The 25,449-nt window shown below is 31.4% G+C and overlaps 1 protein-coding gene across 4 annotated transcripts in view; it reads left to right on the top strand.

Moving 5' to 3' along the window:
• LOC144470354 (uncharacterized) overlaps positions 1-25,449 on the top strand; it is a 168,150-nt gene that overhangs the window by 79,539 nt on the left and 63,162 nt on the right. The gene's annotated exons all lie outside the window — the stretch shown is intronic.

The raw sequence follows: 25,449 nt of genomic DNA, 5'->3' as shown, positions 1-25,449 counted from the left end.
TGCGATATGCATTATTCTATTTGTTTATTCCGATAATTCTTTATTCCAATGATTCATTATTCTGATAATTCTTTATTTGAATGATTCTTTATTCTGATAATTTTTTATTCGAATGATTCATTATTCTGATAATTCTTAATTCGAATGATTCTTTATTGGAATAATTCTTTATTCGAATAATTCTTTATTCGGATGATTCTTTATTCTGATAATTCTTTATTCGAAAACTCTGTATTCTAATATTTCTTTATTCGAATAATTCTTTATTCGAATGATTCATTATTCCGATAATTCTGTATTCGAAAGATTCATTATTGGAATAATTCTTTATTCTGATAATTCTTTATTCGAATGATTCATTATTGGAATAATTCTTTACTCGAATAATTTTTTATTTGAATAGTTCGGAAAATTATTCGAATAATTATTCATTCGAATAGTTCGCAAAGCTCGTTCCCTAATAAAATAGCTTCCTGATTGAATAATTCATAAGCATAAAATAAGTGTCTGTTAAAAATTATAATAAATATTTGCAAAGGCAATTAAAATATGAACGTCCCTTTCATAAATTAGTCAAGCAATTTAAAAACCTAAACGATAATTACAATAATATTAAAAGAAAGATAACGAAAAGTATATTTTATTGTTATCTACGATACGTCGTAAAATATAAATTACATTGTAAATACAAAATATAACGTATAATACAATAAAAGAGAATAATAACAGCACAATGTTTTCAGTTATTACACAACTAAACGATCAATAAAATACGTAAAGATTTTGCAACTTTCTATTTAAGATTCGCAATTTTCCATCCCCAACGCAAATTATTAATGCAAATACAAATCGAGAAAATAAAGACTTCAAAAGCCGAGAAGTGTTTCGGCTTACATTTCCGACATCTTCTCGGAAAGGACACGTAAGAGTAAAACGTGGCGATACCAGATGTGAAATTAGGGCTTCCTTTCCAACGAGCGCGTTTGTAAACATAATACGGAAGTTTCGCATGCATACTCCGTTGGAGCGTAGCGCCCAGGGACCCGTTAGTTGGGCAGAAACAAATCCACAGGTCCTGGGCTCTCGTATTGCGTAAGGTCTCGTGGCGCATTAGCGTGCACGACAACGCACATTATAGCGCAATAAAGCACTTGCCTAATCTAACCGGCTAAAGCGGATCCCTGTTATTTAATTCGCTCAAAATGTAACTGCCTCCTGGTTTCGAGAAATTGATGCGGTCGTCGAGGAAACCATTAGTTTCTGTTTGAAACGTTCCATTAGCTTTAGAGACCGGAAAAGCTATCGTGCAAAATTCGTTTGTCTAACTTTTGGTACAGGCACGTTCGCAATTCGTGGAAAACGATCTTTTAATACTTTATTTACGATTTTAACCAATTGCAAGCTTTTTGTTTATATAATATTTATTTTGATAATAAATAGAATATATAGATATATACATATAGTATAGTACAGTGCAGTGCAGTGCAGTACAGTACAGTACAGTACAGTACAGTATAATATAGTATAGTACAGATTGGTTCAGTATAGCATAGCATAGTAGAGTACAATATAGTACAATATGGCGTAGTATAGTATATTATGGTATTGTATAGTATAGTATAGTATGGTATGGTATGGTATGGTATGGTATGGTATAGTATAGTAGAATATAGTATAGTATAATATATTCATATTATACGTTGCTTACTTTCACCTCTAGGATACGCAAACCATTATTAATCCAAAATTTTGGAACACCCTGTACGCGCTCTGTTACAGACAATCTTGCATCGACTGATTGCGAGTGCACGCTACAACTGGCGTAAAGAGGAAAACTGTTGCAATTTCCATCACGATGCAATTTTAACTGCAGGAAATTATCTTCGGATTAGCCGCATCGGCTAAATACTACCGATACAGTTTTTACGCTGAAAAATTCTGTGAGAAGACAGTGTTATAGGTTTTGCATTGACAATGAATCCTTACATGTAGACTAATTAAATTAAACGTCTCAGACATTAAGATTAGCCATATTTTTCTCAATCTTTAAGTTCAATATCGTTTCAGATAATTATTCATAAAATAATATGAATGTCATTACAAATAATTCGTTTTCATTAATCTGCAATAATTATTTGCAAAATATTGTTAATTTCTAAATTTAATATAATTTTAGATGCTTATTTTTAAAACAATACAAACTTCATGACATGTAATGAATTTTTATAAATCATCAATAATCGTTTACTAAGTTTTATTCAAGGTTTCAATGAAATATGAATTTTATTACGAACAGCTACGAATAGAATAATTTATTCTGCAAGGAGGTGAAGTTCATTTACGAAAAGGTGAGTTAGATTTGGAAAAGGATTAATTTTCAATGCAAACCATGTAATACCGTCTTCTCTGAGATTCTCCCCTGTGTCCAACGAGGCATGTGCACGTCAGAGGATCTGTAGCAAAAGCGATCTCATTTGGATTAACTACGCGGCGTGTACAAACGTACCTTTGATAAACAAAACAATCGGACGCCGGGATAGAGACGTCAATTACTTACCGCGCCATGTTGGCGGATTTTAGAAATTTTCCTTACCAAAAACAACTGTAACAACTCTGGACAAACTTTTTGACAAGATAATAATTGCATGTTATATTTATCAAGTCGCTGCGATCTTATCAATATTTACGACTCAAATGATCATTGCATCTAGTGCTTTCAACATTTTAACTCTGAAAATTCTTAATTTAAATATATAGACAGGTACTTTTGTAACAATATAACTCTTTGACTTGAATTTTTTAAAATTTTACTATTATTTGGAATAAAAATAGTGTAAAAAATTATCGTTTTTTCACTTTTTTATCTGATCCTACATAATATAAATAAGTATATATAATAAATAATAAAATATAAACAGATATAATAAAAATAGCAAAATTGAAATAAAAATATTGTAGTCACTGAAATAATCTTATGGTTACGTATAAAATGTACAAAATGTTACATATAAAATAGTGTTAAGCTTTTTCATGAAATATACACTAAATTTTACGCGATAATTTCATATATAAAAATTGCAATAATTTTAGTGGTTTCTCTCAAGATTTTCCGTATCTAAAAGTTTAACAAAAAAATAATAGATAAACTAATTGAACTCGAATAAAAAAGTTCCAGATATCTTATTCGATAAATTTAATATTAATTATGTACGAAAATAAACTAAAGGCACAGGAATCGGGTCCATTACTCGGTGATAGACTCGAGACTATAAAACTCGAGTTTTCTTCGATAAAGCTTGCGATTATCGAGAACGGTTTATCATCGTGGCGACAGTGGCACACATAAATGATGCACGCCGATAAGCTAAGAATTTGTCGCAGAAGATAGTAAATGGAGCAGAACGGCGAAGACAAACCTGTTTAATAATTCTAGAAATTTCAGAACTTCGGTGGAGAAACTGTGAATTAAAATATTCGAATAACTGTTAAATGTATTTCTCTGTTTCATTACTTAGATCTACATTATGAACATAGTTTTCAATATTGTAAATAAATTGTAATGTCCCTTTGGTTTCGCAACTTTTGCCCATTTGTTCTATAGGCAGTTGCATCACCACGTTACACAAAGTTACATTTATAAGACAATAGTAATAACAAGGGGGATATTTGTTACAATATCGTATTTATAAATTGAGATCAGTAGTAGACCATAGTTAAAGAGAGTAAATAATTTTACAAAATTAGCAATACATTTTTATAATTTTTATATGTATGGTAAAATTAATATTATGATATTGATTTATTATACTGGAATATTTACGTATGTATTATATTTAATATTATTTACTTAATATTATTTACTTAATATTATTTACTTAATATTATTTAATATTAATACACATTTCTGAAAAATGTATCAAAAAGTATTCTCCAGGTTGTTTGTACACTACATTTAGAAATATTAACTTTTACATTAGAATCAATTTTAATAAAATAAAATTGAAATAAGAATATTAATACAAATTTTTTATTAAAAAAATAAATATTCTCCTCTTTACGCTAAACATCTTTTGTTCGAAACATTCTTTTCTACAGCACGTAGTTTACAAAGACAATTAAGGTGAGTGGGTTAAATGACTCACTCTGTATAATTCAAATAAATCTTCCTTAATTTTTCATATTGAAAATGGCAAAAATTTTTACCGCGTCCCTGATAGAAACCCCAAATGGATGACCTAATATTGCTGAAATGGAAGAAACTAAAGTGTGCCGTATTAATTTTTCAAAAGAATTCTAGCAATTTCAATGAAATCGAACTATCTGTACGATCGCATGTAACTTTCTCTTTTATCGCTCTCTCCTTGTTATTTTCATTGTCCAAGGAAGCACGCACACATTGTACACCATCAATCATATACAATTACTCTATTACTCTCGCGTGATATTCCGTGTTCCGACACACTTTGTTCAGGTTATATCGTCCGAGGTGTACTTTGGGAACAGAATACGTGTTTCATTATATCATTCGCAGTTCGCTATTTCTCGAACAAAAGATTATTCGAGTATCATTTCGAATGAATTTTTCGAATAAAATTGTCATTTAGACACCACTACGAATCATTTCTTCGAATAAATTTTCCGTTTAAAATTTTTACTTAGACAACACTTCCAATCAATTTTCTGAACAAAATGTTTACTCAGACAACACGTCGAATCAATTTTTTGAATTAATTTTTCGAATACAATTTTATTCGAATAAAATCTCGAATTGATCTTTCGAATAAAATCTCGAATTGATCTTTCGAATAAAATCTCGAATTGATCTTTCGAATAAAATCTCGAATTGATCTTTCGAATAAAATCTCGAATTGATCTTTCGAATACAATTTTATTTGAACAACATATCGAATTAAACTTTCATATACAATTTTATTCGAATTACATTTCGAATTAATTTTTCCAATCAAATTTTGTTCGAACAATATATAAATCAATTTTTCAAGTAAAATTTAAAGTTCGTTTTAAAACGGAATCATATATTTTTTATACTTTAGTTTAAGCAGTTCAAAATTTTCGTTAAAATAGAATATTAACTATGAAAAACATTTTCAATTAAGATGTATTTTCCATAAAAAAGAATTTTCTATAAAAAAAGTATTTCCTATAAAAAGTGTTAATTCTTGCTGCACTACCAGTATAAAAATATGCACTCGAAATTAGACAAAAATAAATCTGACTTATGATTAATAATTATAACCCGTTAGTTATTATAAATGATACTGCTACATAGATCACTATAAATTAGTTATAATAACCAACGTGTTATAATTATGAATCATTAATCGGATTACATATCGCCATAGACCGTGTACAGTATAATTATAATATACAGCGTGATTATTACGTACAGCTCGAATAAAACGTTGAAAGATCTAATTGCCAGGCGTGATATTAAGTAGATTAAATTAATGTTTGGTAGGAATAACGTGCGATTAAAGCTCCATTTGAGAGAACGACATTTTCTATGTGTCTATCGACGTGATTTTGTGACGGTAACGCGGTTAAGCGCCAGAAGTATGCTCATAGGAAACATATAAATGAAACGTTTAAGACGCGAAATCAGAGATGAAGATTGCGAAAAACGGGCAGAGAAATCTGAAGAAAGTGAAACAGGAAGTTCAATGGGAAGCTGCTGAGAGGAGCTGTTGGGAAATTGAACTACCGAGGGAAAGAGAGACGAGAGAAGTGAAAAAGTAAAAGGGCGCGAGACGGCCGCGGCTCTGGAATAAGGAAATATTGAAATAGGGCGTGAAATGGTGAAACAGAAAATAACGAGGGAAAATTGAAATGAGGGTAAGATGGTACCAGGGAAAACGAAAATGATCGAATTCTAATATTCCAGTGAGTTCGCTTATTTATTGAACCTGTAGACTGCGGACCTTTTATGCAAAAATAAAAATAGTCTTCGTCAATTGCAGGAAATATAAATCAAACAGCAAACTGTGTAATATTCAAATAATATTATAAATTCAAATTTATATTTGCAGTTCCCTTAAAAATTAAAATCTGTATTCAAAATTCTATTAAAGAGCCACTGCAATTTAAATCTATATTATAATTGATATCACTACTAATAAATATTAATAATATCTTAATTTCAATAAAATAGTAAGGAAAGTGAAATGGAAACTGAGTATAAAAAATTAAAACAAAGATGACAACAATGTGAAGATCGAATGAATTTAAAAGCGTCGATGAATTAAATTGATTCGAAGTGAAGTATACAAAGTGAAGTTGCACTAATGTTTAACTATATACCTGTAAATTAAATACTTGCAATATTATGCATTGAAAGTTAGAACGGAGTTCGTTTAGGTACATTTGACTCAACAGAACCTCGATCGTTACCAGTGCAGTATCGGTATTGCAATTAACGTCTTACTGTGTACAGAAATGTTTAACGACGCAGGGATTGTTGTTTAAAAATACAGCTGCTCGTGGAGGAACCAGCTCGCGGAAGAAGGCTTGGAAAGCCACCTGCGCTCAATGCTCGTTGTACGTGACGATGAATGACTCATCGGTGCTCATAAGGTTTGCTCTTTCATCCACTCTCATCCTGCCACTCGCTCTCCACCGTAGACGTCAGTTTAACTATCATGAGCAACCTTTTGATGCTGAACTCACGTACCGTCCGTATGACGAATTTTCAGATATCCATAACTTCTCCGTTTTCTTCTTATTCCGTCCCAAGGGACCGTTGCATCCTTCGGGTAGATGCTAGATGTACAGGGTGTGCGTTTTAAAACGTTATGCTTCGGTATGTTCAATAATATATTATATTCTACGAACAAATGTTTGAGAAGGAAATCGAAAATGATGCTATCTTGATATAATATGTCATGACATAATATATTATAATTTACTATTTTTTAATACATTATGATGCAATATATTTTGACTAATACATATTCATATTACTGTAATTTGATATAATACATCAAAATGTACTATATTTTGATATATTGTATCTTGATGTAATATATCTTGATTAATTTATATTGACACAAGTATAACGTGATATAATACATTATGACATAATATATCATAATTTACTATATTATGATATAATATATCTTAATATAGTATACTATATTTTGATATAATGTATCTTGACATAATATACTATATTCTGATATAATATATCATGATGTAATATATTTTAATATCATATTCCTTCTTGTAGTATATCTATCTATTATATTAAGATATAATATAATATCTTAACATAGTATACTATAATTTGATATAATGTATCTTGACATAATATACTATAGTCTGATATAATATATCATCTTGTTATAGAGATATATGCAGTTTGGTAAAAATTAGAATTTCATTTATTTAGAATTAAAAGAGTAAGAATCAGTTATTTTCTGTAATATGAATATGTGTTAAATCGTTTTCCATTGAATCAGGAAGTGTAGAATCGATCCGACATAATCGTGACATTTACTTCTTTTGCACCCTGTACATTGCAAGGAACCGGTATATTGTTTGGAAGAGAAACAGTGTAGCAAGCAGCAATTAACACAAGTATCGGTTCCGATGTACCGTTAGGTGCATGAAATCCCTTCATTAGGTCAAACCGTACCACGTCCGATCTATCCTAGCGGAATCACCGTTTCCGCTTCTAGCTGAACGCTAAGACAGTTCGCGGCGAACACTTTGCATTGTTGAATCCGAGAAAAACTACGGTGACGGATGTTCGTCTCGAAGAAGATATCTGTCAACATTTGAATGTTTAATTTTTTATTTATCTGGCCAAGATTTTCTTTTTCTTTATTTCTGGTTTATTGTCGTATTAAGTGTTATATTTACACAGGAGTAAATTATAACCAATAATAAATAATTGTTATTCGAATAAAATATTCGACTAACAATAATTCAATTGAATAATCATCGTAGATAAATATTCGTTCAACAATTTAAATAATTAGATATTACTTTACACTCTATACGATATTATTACACTCTTCAACACTGTAGGTATTTTGCAATGGCTTTTCCATACGTTGGATTTAACCTAATCCTTGCATTATATAACGCATAAAAATATACGAAACTTGAATAAACTTCATTTTATTGAAAAGCGAACTTATCCGGTTTTCGCAGAGAGGTTTTCACTAAAGCATTTCTGTAAAAAGGGCAAGAGCATATAACGGGTGGTCACTTATTTCAAAATTCAGATATTTAATCATTTTGAGTTTTAATAAATTTAGAAATATTACTTAAATATTATTAGTATTAAATTTATTATATTCTTGAAAGTGTAATTTTTAAGTTGGTTTCGTTGACTTTACTGCTATTATTTAATAACCATTAATTAGACTACAGTACTTTATGCATTTATAGCGAATGCAAGTTTTTAAAGTGCAAGTAAACGTGCAAATTAACAAAAATTAATTATTTTCTTAATCAATTATTATTAACGAATTATTTTCTTTCTAGAGATTGTTATAAAAGAATTCATGGAAATATGAATTTGCATAGAGATCCGCATTTAGGAATAATTAAACCGCAGGTTCTTATGCAAATTTTCATTTTTATTCATTTTATAAAAAACTGGTGGAGAAAAAGTGCTTTGCATCGACAGTGCTTTTGAATTTTCTGTATTTTAATATTCGAAGTATATTAATACTTTCTTTTACGAATTTAATTACTTTGCAGTAGTTTTTCATGGTTTTTAATACTCTGCAATAGTTTGTAATGATTTTTAATACTTTATTAGAGTTTTTAATAGTTTTTAGTAATTTTATATAATTTTTTCACGAACTTTAATTTATTTCTAATGGGTTTAAGTTTCTTTTAGACATTTTTTAATAATTATAAAGCCTTGACACAATACAAATAATAATAATATTTGTTTTTCTACATATACAATTATTTAAATATGCACGTTCATTCATTAAATAAATAAATAATATTTTATATCTGTTAACCCTATAACTGTTTCTTTTTAATTAAAATTTTATAAATAAATTAGTGAGTACATTTAAGTCAGACACGTTAGATGAGAAAAATAATTATAAGCAAAATGAGAATTTATTAGAATTTATGGAATATGAACACGGATTAAAAAATAAGTGTTATTTTCCTTGCATTTCGGAAAAAATTAATACAGTATTTCTTTGCAGCGAATAATCAGTGATAAGTAGCCGCGATGTACGCTGTTGCGAAAGATATTAAAACGCAAGAGCTACAACATTAATTACCTAGATGACAGTCACTTACATTTGCATACGGTCGCGTTAATCATAACTAATGTGGGGATTTTTCTTGGAAGTTAAAATATTCTGCATCCACAAGGTGCTAGAACTTAATAAAAATGTCTTCTTTCAATCATTTTATTAAGCTAAACATAACGTAGCAACGTTTTGAGATTGTTTTATTTTTGTAATAATAATAAAATAATTTTCTATTTATTTTTGTAATAAACAGACTGCGAATTTGTATACAAAATCTGATCTGCAAGATCCAGGAATTACGTACGCATTTGTTTCATTTTTTAATTACTTTACTGAATTAAAAATAATGCAACACTATACATAAATTTCTTAAATGTTCTTATTTTATTTGATTTAATGATTTTTTTAATAAATGTGTAAAATCTGCAGTCTAGTGATTACTAGAGTGCCAGTTGCACCGGTCATGAAGGTATATCCTTATCGTGTTTGCATTTATGAATCAGTTTCCATCGGTATTGATCACTGCAAAATATCTTAACCTTGCCAGCAACGTGCGATAGCGTGCTTTTGATAATACACGTTCGTGGATAGTGATGCATAAATATAATTGGTACCTTGACTGTCACGTTGGTTACATACAGCGAGCAACGAAAGTATTTGAACAGTTTCCAATTAAAATAGTTTCTTTAATTCTCCTACAGTGGACCTTTTATATTGAATATTTTTTAACGTTAATGAAAGTTTTAAAAATATTTAACATAAAAGGTTAAAAAGTATTTAAAATAAAAGGTTAAGAAATATTTAATATTCAAGTTTTCCAGATATGTTAGATTTTATACCAGAAAATTCTATAAATTCTTAAAAATAAAAAAAAAACAATAAATATTGCATGCACTTTATATTCATTGTATTATTATAATAATTTAATATAATCGTAACTTATGTCCTGTTACCAGCTTGATGGCGATTTATGAGTATTATTTTTGAGAAATATATGTCGCAAATAAAATGACATTAGCAGACATAATTGTCCGGTAGATCTAATACATAAACTCAACACTAACTGTTAGCAGTAGCTTGGTTACAATGGAATATAACGACCATATATTGTTGCGAACTCTGTTACTCACACGTGTTATATGTCGCGGCATTTTATTCTCAAACTACGCTATTTACAAACGTGATCTGTTAACTAGAATACTATTAACTCTTAGCACTCCAGTGGCGACTCTGCGACGCCATTAAAATTACTGTAATACGTAATTGAGTCGCGAGACTCAATTTCATATGCATAAAATAAATATTGTTACATAAAATGGAGACACCAGAAGCCAGAAAAATTATTTTAGATTTGCAGTTAAAATGACTTTGAGTGCAAAGGGTTAAACAATCGTGAGGACACGAGTTAATCGCTCGACTGTCCGTCGGCACAATGGTTCCGTGACAACCCCTATCTTCAGCTATTTCCAAAAGGGTTGCCCAATTTAGGGCAGTATCACATTACGGCGACTTGATTTAGACAATTGGCCGTAACAATATATTTGCTGAATATAGTTTGATAATTAATTAATGACTGTACAACGAACACGCGTTCCGATGTGACTCGTGTGCATGCCGAAGTCCATTCTGCCGGGGAAATAAAACAAAGGACAGCGAGACGAGGATCGCGCGCATCAGAGAACACTCGACTGTCAAGACGCGCCTCGTCTGTCAGTCACCCTACTCATAAATAACTCATTTCTTCGCGATCTAAATACACGTAAATACAAAGATTATTGCCGAAAAGAAATTTTGACGATTTCCGTGGATCTATAGTTAACCCTTTGGGGACCAGCGGCGACTCTAAGGCGCCGCTGAAAATTATCATGCCACGTTTCAAAATAGATTGTCTCAAGGTTACTTACGTTCAAAAAGTTGTTAAGAGCTAAATGTTGCACGAGTGGCAAAATTCAATGCCAAAATGTTTAAAATGCACCAGGTTATATAAAATGGTAGCGCTACGAGTTTTTGGGATGATATTTCGGATTTCGAGTTGAAGTGGCTCCGACTGCGAAGGGTTAAATATCACTGTTAAGTACTCCGCGCGATTTATTGCGAATTAACTGCGAATTGCCGGACCAATAGCAGCGTCGCTCGTAGCACTGGGGCAAACCGTTCGGATAACGGATCGCTCGAATATTAAAGCGGCTATTTGGATAAGGAAGACCTCGCTGCACGTACTTGAAACCTAAATAGTTAATGGGCCGGTAGTCGAGAGTGCGAGAGGCGAGCCGGCTCGTCGGGCGAATCGTGAAATATTTGCGAGTGACCCCGAGCCCTCCTCGGCCCATCGCATCGGATCGGATCGACGCGAAACCGGGCGAAAGTGTGCCGACGGGAATGCAGGAAAATTTACACGGTCGGGTTGCGCGAGCTCGCTCTTCCATGTGCAACAATGGGCCTTTAATTATCCGCGATTCATCTGCGCTTCTATTACCATGCAAATTAAGGAAGTCGAGCAACGCGATACGACGACGGTAGCGATCCATGGGACGCGGAACGGGAGCAATAAGGGGGGGGGGGGGGGGGGTGCAGTGTTTGAACGAAATTATGAATTCGCTTCTTTTATCGTTCGTTTGCTGCTTCGACTGCTGCTGCTGGACCGATTGTCGTTTTCTTGTCTGAAGTCGGATGAAGGTATACGAAATGAAGTTATGGAAAGGATCGTTGTATTTAATGGAATAATTATTAAATTGGTATTTTTCTAATAAATGATCTTGTGAGATAGAAGTTTACTTTGGTTTTGGATAGTATTAGGTAAACTGAAAAGTAATTAATTAAAAGAAGTCAATTGATTTAAATGAACACATTCCATGCCACGTGTACCACTGATGGTACATGCTTGTATGTTTATTTAATGGGCTAAAACATAGTTTATAATAAATCTAGAATTAAAGAATTAATTTCCAAATGTTATGAAAATATAAAAGTGTGGATGGATTTAATTACTCTATAATGACATAAATGACCGAATGACCGGTCATTCTAGACCGAGTGTTCTAGTCCTCAGTTTGCGGTATTTTCTATTAATAATTCCAGTTTATGCTTTTCTAATTTAAATAAACTTATTATTATATTTCTACATATATAATTGGACTACAATTGGTCTATAATATTATTACAATGATAATGCAAAACTACGATGACATTAAAAGAATCTAACAATATTGCCAAGTCTTTTATAAATTATTGAAATGGTTATAAACAAAAATTTATCCTTATTTCATTACTGTATCTTGTAATCAAGATAGCGATGACATAGCAGTTATGTAAAATAAATTGCCTATTATTGCAATAGTATGAGCATCGTGTAATTGTATGTGATCTGTGATTACCCAACTGTAACAGTATTTGGTCCATGATTAATAGAAATAGTTGTTGGACGTAATAGTTGTATGGCTTGTGATTATCGCCATGGGTACCCTGATAAACCCCCGTCCACTGATGGCTACCTCTAAAAATAGTACAATTATGCAAACAATTGATGCCAGATATCTCGAGGTAGTGCATAACCTTTAAATTGATATGTCATAGGAGCTTCGATTATATTAGATACAAAATTAATTATTTTAAATAAAATGGAATTAAATATATATATATATTTTTAGAATATAAAGGAAAATGCAATTAATTGTACCAAATTACGGTGAATTTTATTTATATATAATACAAAATTTCACCGTAACTATATTAACCGCAATTATATTATATACAAATAAAATTCACTGTAATGCAAATAAACTTCACTATATTTTAAATAAAAATGATTGTATTTTCATTTAATTCTAAAAATATATATATATTTTAATTTTATCTCATCTAAGAAACAATAAATTTTATTTAAAATGCAATGAATTTTATTTGTAATTAATTATTTACAAAACATTGAATTTAGAGTGCAACAATGTGAACAGTATCGATAGTATCCATAGATATTTATAATCTACACTCTATAAATTTAAAAATTATAATCACAAAAATTATAAATTATAATCTATAAATAGCATTGAAGTCACGATTGCAAAACATTACGCTTTCAATACGTTCGCTTGAACTTGTTGGTTCTTCCCATTCTCCCGCGCTTTCACTGTCTTTCCATTTCACTGCGAATCTAATCATTTCACCTCTGATTCGCTGCCCGGTTCCATGCCTCGGCTTCCCAGACCTCCTCATTATTCCACTTCGTTTCCCTTTCTTCTTCACCGACTTTTTTTCCTTCCTCGTGCACCATCCTTCTCTCTATCTCTCCGCTCTGATTTATCTGTATTATACAATGCTGGGCAAAATAAGTTTACTATATTTTACTTGTTAACCGTACACATGCCGAGCGATAAAACTCATGGTGCACATTGCCGCAGCTTAGACGCGCATTTTCTAATTTATTTAGATTCGTACGGTTTTTGTTGGAGCAGTTGCTGCAATAATGTAATTTATCCAGTTAATTTTTCGTGCAAGTGAATTTATTACTTTTGTAATTGCAAAATGAAGAACGGGTCATTTGACCGCGGTCGATTTAGTGTTAATTAGACTGTTAATTCTACACTTTTATGACGATAGTGAGTAGGTGGAATATGAAATAATAATCACAGGGGAAAAATGTAAAACCATCGATGTTTCCACGAGTATATTATAAATGAATTTTACGTTTTATTTTTAAACACATACCTTTTCCATTTTTAAACACTTGAATTATTGTTCTAAACTCTTCGCAACGTCTGAATCGATTTAGGTTAGTTATTGTTTTACTTGGTCGCTAGATATTGTTGAATTCAAAACGGTATTCGTTAATTGGAGCTCGGTTCGCGGAGAGATAACTTTGACGAAGGACCCACTCGATCCTCAAGTATCTGAAACTTCTCGATTGTTTGCGTAATTGTTAACGACGGCTAAAGAACAATTGAGTTTTCTAGCAATTTCTCGATTGCTACACTCTTGCCTCCCAGCTCGGCAATTACCCGACCCTTTTCAAACTCCGCTAATTTCTCTCCTTCCGGCATTTTTCAATTATTAAGTGTAGAAATGAGTTCTTTTTCAGTTAACTTCATAAAACCAGCACGTACAAGGTGAACGAAATTATTTCTCCTTATATAGAATATCTCCTTTGCTTTTGATAATCTGAAAAAATAGTAAAAGTAAAACATTTTTTAGATCGACGGTGAAAATGTTGTGATAAATTTTGTATTCTTTTTTTTATTGAGATAGAGTGTTTATAATCAATTCCAGCGTTGAATTATGAGCATATTGTATTTGAAATAATAGTATTATACTTGTATAGTAAACTTGTAATAATGTTAGATCTATGTGGTGAATATGTTTTTATAGATTCATGGGGTCACATCTTCTTAATCTAATATTACTAGTGTTGGTAAGAATTAATTAAATTCTTAAATCTAAATTTAGAATTAATTATATTCTTGAATCTAAATTAAGAATTAATTAAATAACTTATGGATTTTTATGTCATGATAACAGTTGTATGTGGCGTTAATGTAGTATTCTACTGTACAATGCTTGTGTTTTTTAACTTTGTTAGGGAACTTTTGCAAATAAACTATTTATTTCAAACAAAATTTCTTGGAACAAAGAAGAGTTAAAATTAGTTACACTGCCATACTCTTAAACAGAGTCGCTTTTAAGAAAGTTCGTCTCACGGTGTCCACGATTCCGGCCATTTTGCTTGTCTAAATTAAACAGAAACACTTGAAAGTTCCTTAATTATCTCGTTAAACTTTAGATGTCTCAAAAATACAAAAACTTTTATTTTTGTCTGTTATTTTAATAGAAGCTATAAATCAAAATTAAAATTGAAATTCTACATAATTTCGAGAAAAATGCCTTTAAAATTCTATAATGACATAAGGCGCACCTTTCGAACTACCATAACCTCGTTAACTTTACGAATTTGCATGTGATGCTTCAGAAGTATATTTTTTAAACTATATCCTTTAAGAACATGAAAGCCAAGAAAATGATTTTTTGACCATGAGTCAAACTTATGGTGGAGATATCCACTGAGTAATAAACTGATAGGTTAGGAGTTATTTCGTACCTTTAAGTCAAAATCAAATTCTATTCTCTCGTCTTCAATAAAAACATTCAACTAGATATAAAGACAGAATAAATATAAACTATCTTTCGCTTTGAAGAAATTAAATTGCAAATGACGTGGTAGCACAAGCAGTTAAATAGAACAATTTTCTGAGCGTCATGTTTCTTCCAAATCACTATGTTCCAATTTGTTGTACTCAAGATCACGCTAATATTGTACAAACCTCAGGCATTTTACAATGTTAATTAACAATAATTAAGATATTTTTACATCTCACAAATTACCATTCCGCTCAAAATCTTTATTTTAAAAAATTCTTTTCCACGTATTCCTATTCGAACTTGAAATCGAGAACTTTCTTGAATCAAAGCTCCACAAGTATCGTTATAAATAAAAACTATTAAGAAGTTCGAGCACCTTTTCTCCAGCCGTGGAAAAACTGGAGAGATCGGGATACTCGAATAGTTTCTTTCTGTGTAACTCGTCGTCGCTCGTCGGCGAATAAATACACGCAACGGTTGCTGGAACGGACACGGTTTAAACCGTGATTTAGATTGATGCGATGTGTACGTCTCTCTGTAACAATGCATATAATTGAATAACAACTATGAGTTTTAAAGTGATGTATTACATTATGCCGGCGCGTACGAAATGTTGGTTTCGCTGATTGCCGTATTCGATTACACTTTTATGAATGAAAATTATCAGCAGCGGTGTCCCCCGCCGGCTGCGCCGGTCGAATCAGGGCTAGTTGGATCGGCAATAAAATTTGAAGCAAGTGGTAGATTGCGGCGAAATTTGATTAAAAGCGTTACGCGTGTTAGAGGTGTGTCGAAAAAAAAGTAATGAGACTGGATGCGTGGCTCAATGACCACCGTTACACGTAACTAGGAAATCGACGTAATGCTTCGGCGAAATGCGCGCGGTGATCAGCGCCGGGAATTATTCGAATAAAATTTGATTCGAATAGCGTTTCGCGTTAATTCTTCGAATCAAATTTGATTCGAATAGCATTTCGCGTTAATTCTTCGAATCAAATTTCATTCGAAAAGTGTTTCGAATAAATTCTTCGAATAAATCAATTTTAATCGAGTAATATTCCGAATAAATCAATTTTATTCGAGTAATATTGCGAATAAATTCTCCGAATATAATTTTAGTCCAGTAATATTGCAAATAAATTCTCCGAATATAATTTTAGTCGAGTAATATTGCGAATAAATTCTCCGAATAAATCAATTTTATTCGAGTAATGTAGCGAATTAATTACATTTCTTTTATATAATATACTAGCAAACCTGGCGAACTCCGTTTCGCCACCAGATGGCTTCGTTTTTTGTAACATTTCGTTTGGGGATTAAAAGATGAAGAAAAGTTGTTTTTTTTGTTTTATAAACCATATTGGTTTGTAGTACATGCTATGTATCAGAGATGGCACTGTATGTGAAAAATGATTTTCCCTGTTTTCCTGCTTTTCTGTTGAAATTTTTCCAGAATTTTGGTTGCTATAAACCTCACGGCCAAAACCGTGGAAATCGGTTCGTGCGTTCTGGAGTTATAGCGTCAGGAACGAAAACTCGACTTATTTTTATATAATAGATTTCTGTGTTAATGTATATCTTTTTCCTCTTTCATTATTTCATATGTTCACTATTTGCAAAAAAAGATTGCTAGATTTAACGCGGACACCCTGTACATGAAAAAAAAATCTTAAACAGAATTAAACGAAAATAAACTATAGCAAAAAAGGCGACTAAATGCATATAAATAGCGACCATTAATTGCGCTGCGATACATAGATAGCAGAGACTGTGCTTGCAAAGGAAATGAAAATTGTTTAATGCACCCGAATCTGCGCCAATAAATAGTTATTGTCCGATAAGATAAAACCTGTTATATCTGTGAAATGTTTTATGACGCCATTTAAAAGAGAACGACGAGCAGTGCATTAAATTACAATCGAATGGCTTCCGAGTGATAATTCGAAGTTTACCATTGTCGCAAAATTCTGTTGCAGCACGTCAGTCGTGATTATCTTCGTAACAATTGACAATAAAGCCGTCTCGTAACTACAATTGAAGATATTCAGATTATGTCTGTTTTATGGTACGACCTTGCTTCTTCGTTACTTACGAGTCTGAGATTTCAGTATGTGCTTAGAGACTTTGCATTATTTTTAGTGTTTAATAATGCGAAAGCAAATACTAACTCTTACTTCACAGGCGATGCTATAATACAATATATAATGATAATGATATAATACAATATAATAATAATATATAATTATGGTACGATCGTGCTTCTTTGTTACTTATGAGACTGAGATTTCAGTATGTTCTTCGAGATTTTGTATTATTTTTAGTGTTTTAATACGCTAAAATACATACTAATTCTTACTTCATCGATAATACTATAATGCAATATATAATAATAGTAATAATGATGATGATATAATACAATATAATAGTAGCATATAATACAATACTAACAACTACAATTACTTGATTCATTGTTCAAAAACTTGTGCACACCGTTAAAACTGAGGATAATAATTTTTAGGAATATAGAATTTGCAAGTCGACAGAGTCATCAACGTTTAGATAGTCGGGCAAATTTACTAGCTCATGCTGTAGAGTGTTATAAAATTGTTATTTCCGAGAAATAAGGAGTAGATATATTATTCTGCGATGATTTGAAGTAACTTTTTCCTTTACAAACATTTTCTCCGAGGTGTCGTTAACGAGTTATTAATGAAAAACAATGACCAATGAAAAGCGAGCTCAGATGACGCGTGGCGACCGAGCCAATCGGTTGAATTGGGTTTCGTCCGCTCGTTGGCTCGGCCGCCACGCGCCAGCTGATCTCGCTATTCATTGGTCATTGTTTTTTGTTATTAACTCGTAAACAGAGCCACGAATTGCATTTTCGCAAAGGAAAAAGTTCCTTAAAATGATCTCAGGAACAATTTATTTCCCGGAAGTAACGTAATTTCGGGACACCCTGTATATAGTCCGCTTCGATGACAGATCTCTCTTGCTTACAATCCTTCACACGCAGTGTCATTCATTTTATATTTTACGACTCGCGACCATTTTACTTATCATACTAGTGAAAACCCCTACAATAATAATATAATTAAATCAATAGAATAGAAATAAATAGAATAAATATAAATAGAATTAAAATAAATAGAATAAAGATAAATAGAATTAAAATAAATTAGATCGGAGCACGATACCACAGTGATCGATACATTTATCGTATAGTGTTCGATCTCTACCGAATATTCTGCAATGTAAATGTTCGGAATTCGGTGAATGATTTGAACGCATAAGAGACAATAGTAATGGAGTACTATAGAGGTTCGAGAGGCTGATAGTTCCTGTAGCAATATTGATCGGGGATCACGAGATTTAGGAGACAATACATTCTCTAAGTCGGAATTTGCTGAGGAAAATACGAGGATCGGTCACGCTGTGATCCCCCATGGAAATCAATAGAGAAATGCAAATATTCCTGGCCAGAAACTTCGGTTTACCTGTAACAATTGTCCTACTGGTTATTTATTCCAGTTATTCTGGTTGTTATATATTTATTCTTGTTATTATATATTTATTCTTCTTATTACATACTTGTGAAATTTGACGCAATTTCTTTACTGTACTGAAGAAGTTGTTTTTCTATTTATTATTTTGTGTAAATAAAATTATGATGAAGATGGTTATGCTTGCTAAACTTCATCAGACTTCTTAATTTGTCTTCGTTGCTTGTTGATCAAATAGAACATATTAATTATAAATATTGTAAATTTTGCTCTTTATACTTTTTATATTTGATGTTAAAAAAATTTAATTTTCGTGGTAGAGTTGTTTTAAAACTAAGCAATAGTTACAGTTCATAATGTTACATTAGGTGCATTGAATATTAAAGCAAAAGTACTATGATAAAGTAGTTAACACTAAAGGTATTCTACCTGTGTTGTTTTATGAGAGAAACAACATTGAATTTATTCAGATTTTTTGCTATTTTTATTATAATAGGTGTAATATATGTTTAAATGCAAAAATATGTTCAATTATTTTCTGTGAAAATGTTTTCGTGATTCCAACAATGTTTAAACAAAATATTTAAAAGCCATTATTTTAACCCGTACTGTGTTAGATTTTATATTGAGGAGAATTCCTCAAGAGAAACATAACCTTGAAATATAACCTTAACATTTTTATTAAAAAACGATTTTAATATTATATTATTTATATTATTATTTTCTGTATTAGTGGAGTAAAGAGAATAGTCTAAGATTTCGTACATAAACATAAATAAAACACTTAAAAGAAACCGTATGTTTAAATAATAAACAAGTAGTTATATTGTATTATATAATTACATCAAAATGTTTTATTATGTCTATACGCAAGGAAATAAATACCTCGAAATATTTAGTTTAAACTATTATAATAAAACAGTATTATTGTACCCATCAATATTATTAATAATAATTAATGTATATAATGAATAATTTCTTCATTTTACGATTTATACGTTGAACATTAAGAACAACTCTAGTTCCAATGCAGTTGCAAAGTGCGTGAAATATTGCGGAACACCCCTTATATAAAAATTGCTTGAAAGAGGTAGAGTGCAAAATGATATTCCATGTTTCTATAGGAAAGTGTAGTTCAACGTATTGTACGTATCGACGCGTCACGTCATCTCGGCTATGAATGCATCTTTCCTCGGCGCATCGCGGAAGCAATACAGAGAGCGAACGCCATATTTCTCCCGTCCCGGAGAATACAATTTCGAAATCTATTTCATATTGACAGAAACGTGATGAAGTGTCCGTAATCTCGTCTGCAGATACGTGCAATTTTTCCGACAAACAATTGCGATCGAATAGGATTCTCTATATGGAAAACGCTTTGCTGGTTTCCTGATCATAAATTCATCATTTTACAATTGAAATCATTTCATCATTTTAGAATTGAAATTCATCATTTTGGAATTGAAATTCATCATTTTGGAATTGAAATTCATCATTTTGGAATTGAAATTCATCATTTTTCAATTGAAATTCATCATTTTGAAATTGAAATTCATCCTTTTCCAAACGAAGTTCACTCTTTTGCAAAATATATTTGTTTACATTGCAAGATATATTATAGTCATCCCGTAAAAATTCATCCTTTTGCAAATTATATTCATTCTTCTACAAATGATATTCTTTCTTTTGTAAATCATATTTGTCTTTTGCAAGTTATATTTATTCTTTCTCACTATAACTCATTCTTTTGCAAATCATATTGTTTCTTTTGCAAATCATATTGTTTCTTTTGCAAATCATATTCGTTCTTCTCAAAGTTCAGTTAATTCTTTGCAATCTATATCCATTCATTCCTCACTATAAATTCATCCCTTCGCAAGTGATATTCATTCTTACACAAATTATAATCAAATTACACTAATCCTTTTGCAAATTAGATTCATTTAAATCTGAACTATATTAAATCCTTTGCAAAATATACTCCTCCCTCGCGCAGATGAAATTCAGCCCTGCGAATCAAGTCTTTCAACTGTATTCATTGTTCCATTCTTCACGCGTTCACTTCTCCCACAAATCAACTACTGAACAATCAATTTAGCATATTTCTCCGTCGAATAAATCTCAATAAATCCACCAACTTTCCACACTTCCCATAACTACCTCCACGTGCCGACCCGTAATCGCTTCCTTATGCTAATTTCCCAAACAATTTCATGGAATCGCCAATTTCCTCACCGTATTATTATCACCGTGTTGATCTGTAACTACCTACGACATCACAAACTTTGTTTATTATCGAGTCTGAGAAGTTTCTAGTACCACCGAAGATTTATGTTTTAGTTATCCCCCGCTGAAACTTGGCCGAAGACGAATAGATTCGAGATTACCGCGCGCGCGATCCTCTATCCGTATACAGGGTGTTTCAAAATTATACATACTCCGGGAAATGGGGGGTTCCTTAGGCAATTTCAAGTAACTTTTTTCTTTGCCGAAATGCAATCCGCGGCTTTGTTAACGAATATTTAATGAAAAAAGATAGCTGCGCGCGCAGGAGGATTCAACCTGCACCTACGCGCGCGAGTCAGCTGACCGAAGCCGGGTCGCGACTGCTTTGAACCACGATCAAAGTAACGAACAAGAATTTTACGAATTTTATATTAATTTCAATATTCTCACAAATATTATTAATGGAAAACTCATCCATTCAGTTGTAAATGTTGTAATCTGGAAATTGTAAAATGTATGTAAAACGACACAGATTACACTAACGTTCACTTTCACTGCACTATTATTCCATACTGATCACGAATTATGCCTCCATGTAGGTATCGCACGAACACCTAAAATATCTTGTACTGTTGACGCGGCGCGTACATTTTAAAAAACGGCGAAGTTGCAGGGATGAAAACTGAAACGAAACTGACGGTGTGCATGATGATCTTCGCGCAGACTATGTCGATCGTCGTAGCAACGCAGACTATGGTTTTAAAGAAATCTGAGATGCTCTGACGAAAAACAGGACCTCCAAACTGTAACACGGTGTAAGGATTTTTCGACGTGTAGATATAGTGCACGCATAGTTCACCCGGAGAGAGTGTCCGGTTCCATACCAGTTGATCCGAAGTAAACTGGTTTATCGGAACGAGAAACTTTCCGCGGAATAGTGTGCGTAAAAACGGCGCCACGGTCATTAATCCATTACTCATACAGGAAACGCGGGAGTCGGTAATTTCGTTTCCGTTCTATAACGGCGTTTCTGTAAGTCAATATTGATCGTCATCCGCTGATGCTTTCGTGTCAATACCGTTCGGTTAACGAAACGGATCTCTACGTTTGCCATTTGTATACAGGCTGTCGAGGAAAGAACTGTTTAAACAGGTATTTTTGGTTTTGGATATAATTTTTCAAACGATTTTTAAATATTTTTGCAAAAAGCTCCGTAGCATAATCAAAGCAACACTTATTTTTGGTTAAGAAATGGTCAATATTTGAACAGCTGTAACTTTGTTAAAAGTTAAAATAAAATTGTGATGTTTCTTTTTAAAATTACAGCTTGTGGTCTCTAATTGACGACGGTATATTTAATTTTTAGTATTAATTTTTAATATCAATTTTTAATATTGTATAATTTTTTAACACTCTCTGTGGATTTGGAAAAATTTCTTCTAGGATGTCGTTTATAATATTTTAAAGTTCAGATTTTCCTCTTCAATTTGAGGTGCAATTTAAGTCTCTGCGATTTTCTCTCGTAAAGTTATAGCACTTTAAATGATAAACTAGCCGCTGGTATTAGAATCAATCAAGAGACATCGCGACGAGACTGCACGGTTAGATTTCTATCTCACATGCAAGTGTGTGTTTAGTGTAACTTGGATGTAAAATCAGTATATGTTCTATGCGCGTTTTGTGTTGATTTGTTAGGTTTATTGCATTTTCAAATGACAAAAAGGATATTAAAAATTAGAATTAAAAATAGTATTGTTAACTAGAGAAATCAAACATTAATCTTAAAAAGAGTAATAATTTTATGATTGACAATTTTTTTATCAAAAATTAGTGATATTAATTTTGCTCTTTAGTGTATCAAATTTTCTGTATCCACTTCGGAATAATATTTAAACGCACAATTAAAGAGACCATTTTTCTTCATTTTTAATTATTATCTGTCGCCATTTCTTCAGTTATAACCTCAATTCATCGACGTTATATATATTAAAAAAACATTGTTAACATTGATTACAATTGTAAATAACGTTTCACACATTTATTATACAGTTATGTAGTTATACTTTTATATTATTTTCAATTTCTTAAAATGAACAGTATAACAGAGAAAATTCTCGTCGTAGTTTCTGCATTTGGTTTTGGTACATACATTTATGAGTATTCAAAGAACACAATGGATTTCATTGAAGTATAAACAATTAAACTTTTGAATTATATCTGTTTTATCGAGAACGTTTCATTGAAATTTTGTTGCCATCATTACGTGGTTCATGACAATCCAAAGCAAAAAGAAAGGAAAAACCATCTTGTTTCATTTGCTTTGAATCCAAATGATAACACTTGGAGTTGAAATTATCGATTTATAAAATATTTTTTCGATTTTGAACGAACTAATATTAATTGTTAAATATTATTAATAAATTGGTAAATTTACTAAGAGTTAAATGTGTAATGTATTCATTTAAATCGCATAATTAACTCACAATGTCAATTATAAACCTCTCAATAAATTAATTTTACAGTGTACACTATTAATTAATCAATTAACTTATTCACAACACTAATTACAATTTTATTAATAAATTAATGTAATAGTAAATATTATGAATCAATAACTTAATTCGCTAGTAAATAGCATAAGTTACTAACTGGATTTTTAAATATTATTAATAAATTAACTAACTAAGTAACAAATGGAATATTAACACAATAGTAATTATGTAATAAGTATATCTTCACCACATAATAAATTAATTTATTAAATGAATAATAATAACGAATAAATAATAATCTACTATAATGTGAATAACATTTAGGATAAAGAGTTAATTTGCTCATTGGGATATATTTCGCGAGAACAAATAAAGCACAATGTATATCTGCGATATAATTCATTCGGAGCTGCAGTGTGTATGAATGGAAAAGGCGGGCGAAGTAATTAGCGAGGTGGCATTTTTCGTGAAATTTCATGACAAAAAAAAACAAACGAAATGACACGGTGGCCCAATTCACGGGGTGAAAAAAAGCGTATACAAAACGCAATGGGTTTTTTTTTCTAACGGCGGCGTGAGAAGAACGGTCCAATCAATGGGAACAAAGAGCTCGAAAGTGAAAGGGTGGCGGCGTAAAATGCACACACTTTAATGCACTGTTTCAAGACGAGAGTTCTCACAGTCGCGCGCCGATTGAACTGTTATCTAATACGGCGATTGCTGTTGCGCAACCGTTGCACTCGGGATGAAAAACGTGTGGGAGGTGAATGAAGATCGACGACTGATTCTTTTGCCTGTTCCGCGCGAAACAGTTCGGCGATGAATCCACTGTAATGCAGTTTTCGCTCGTACAAAATTCATTTCTAAATTTCTATTAAAAAATCTATCTTAATTAGGAATTTACATTTATGTTTATATTAAAAATTTATTATAACTAGAAATTTGTATTTACATTTCTATTGAAAACGTACGTTATAATTAAAAATTTATATTTATATTTCTGTTAAACACATATATTATAATTAGAAATTTGTATTTAAATTTATATTAAAAATATCTTTTAGTTAAATAATTTTTCCATTACATATCTAGCACAATTAAAAATGTTAAAATTTGTATTTCTACAAAAAAAAATTGTATTTCTATTTCTATTGAAAATCTACAACAAGACAATTATAATAAATTTTACTCATATTCGAAATGAAATACTATTAAAAATCACTTACTATTTACAAGTTTTATTTACGATTCTATAAAAATTGACTATCATTAGTTTTCATTATTTTATTTACTATCAAGAATCTGCTAGAATTCAAATTTACAATAAAAATTCATTACAATTAAATTTCACATTAAACATTTACTATAACTAACAAGAATAATAAAATAAAATAATATAAGAGTAATAAAATAAAAATTTGGTGTTGGGTCACTTATGACCCCGGCTTACCAAAGATTTAATTAAGATTTTGAAAGAGGTCTTTTAAGTCCTTTGGTGACAAACAGCGTCGAACTAAAATTTGAAACGGCGTTCTTTGACCTCTTTGGCAAAAGTAATGTGAATATTAACTGCATTAAAGGTCCGCACGGTTGACGAGATTATTAACATTAAACAGATACGAGCGTGTGTCGTGAAACGTATAACAGGAAATTCGTTGACAGAGCGCGCTTTCACGTAGCCTGAATCGTTAATTAAGGCAAAGTTTACTCGGAGGCAAAGTGTAGTCTTTTGTCATCGCATACAATGGACATGGCTATAATAGAGCTCTGCGCCATGCGATGATAGAAAATCTTTTCGAAAAAGAAATCGGAAATTACCGCGTGCCTAGATGATGTAAGTCGATTCCATGCCAT

This window comes from Augochlora pura, chromosome 5 (genome assembly GCF_028453695.1).
Source record: "Augochlora pura isolate Apur16 chromosome 5, APUR_v2.2.1, whole genome shotgun sequence".
Classification (NCBI taxonomy): domain Eukaryota; kingdom Metazoa; phylum Arthropoda; class Insecta; order Hymenoptera; family Halictidae; genus Augochlora; species Augochlora pura.
This window is presented reverse-complemented; position numbering and strand designations above follow the sequence as displayed.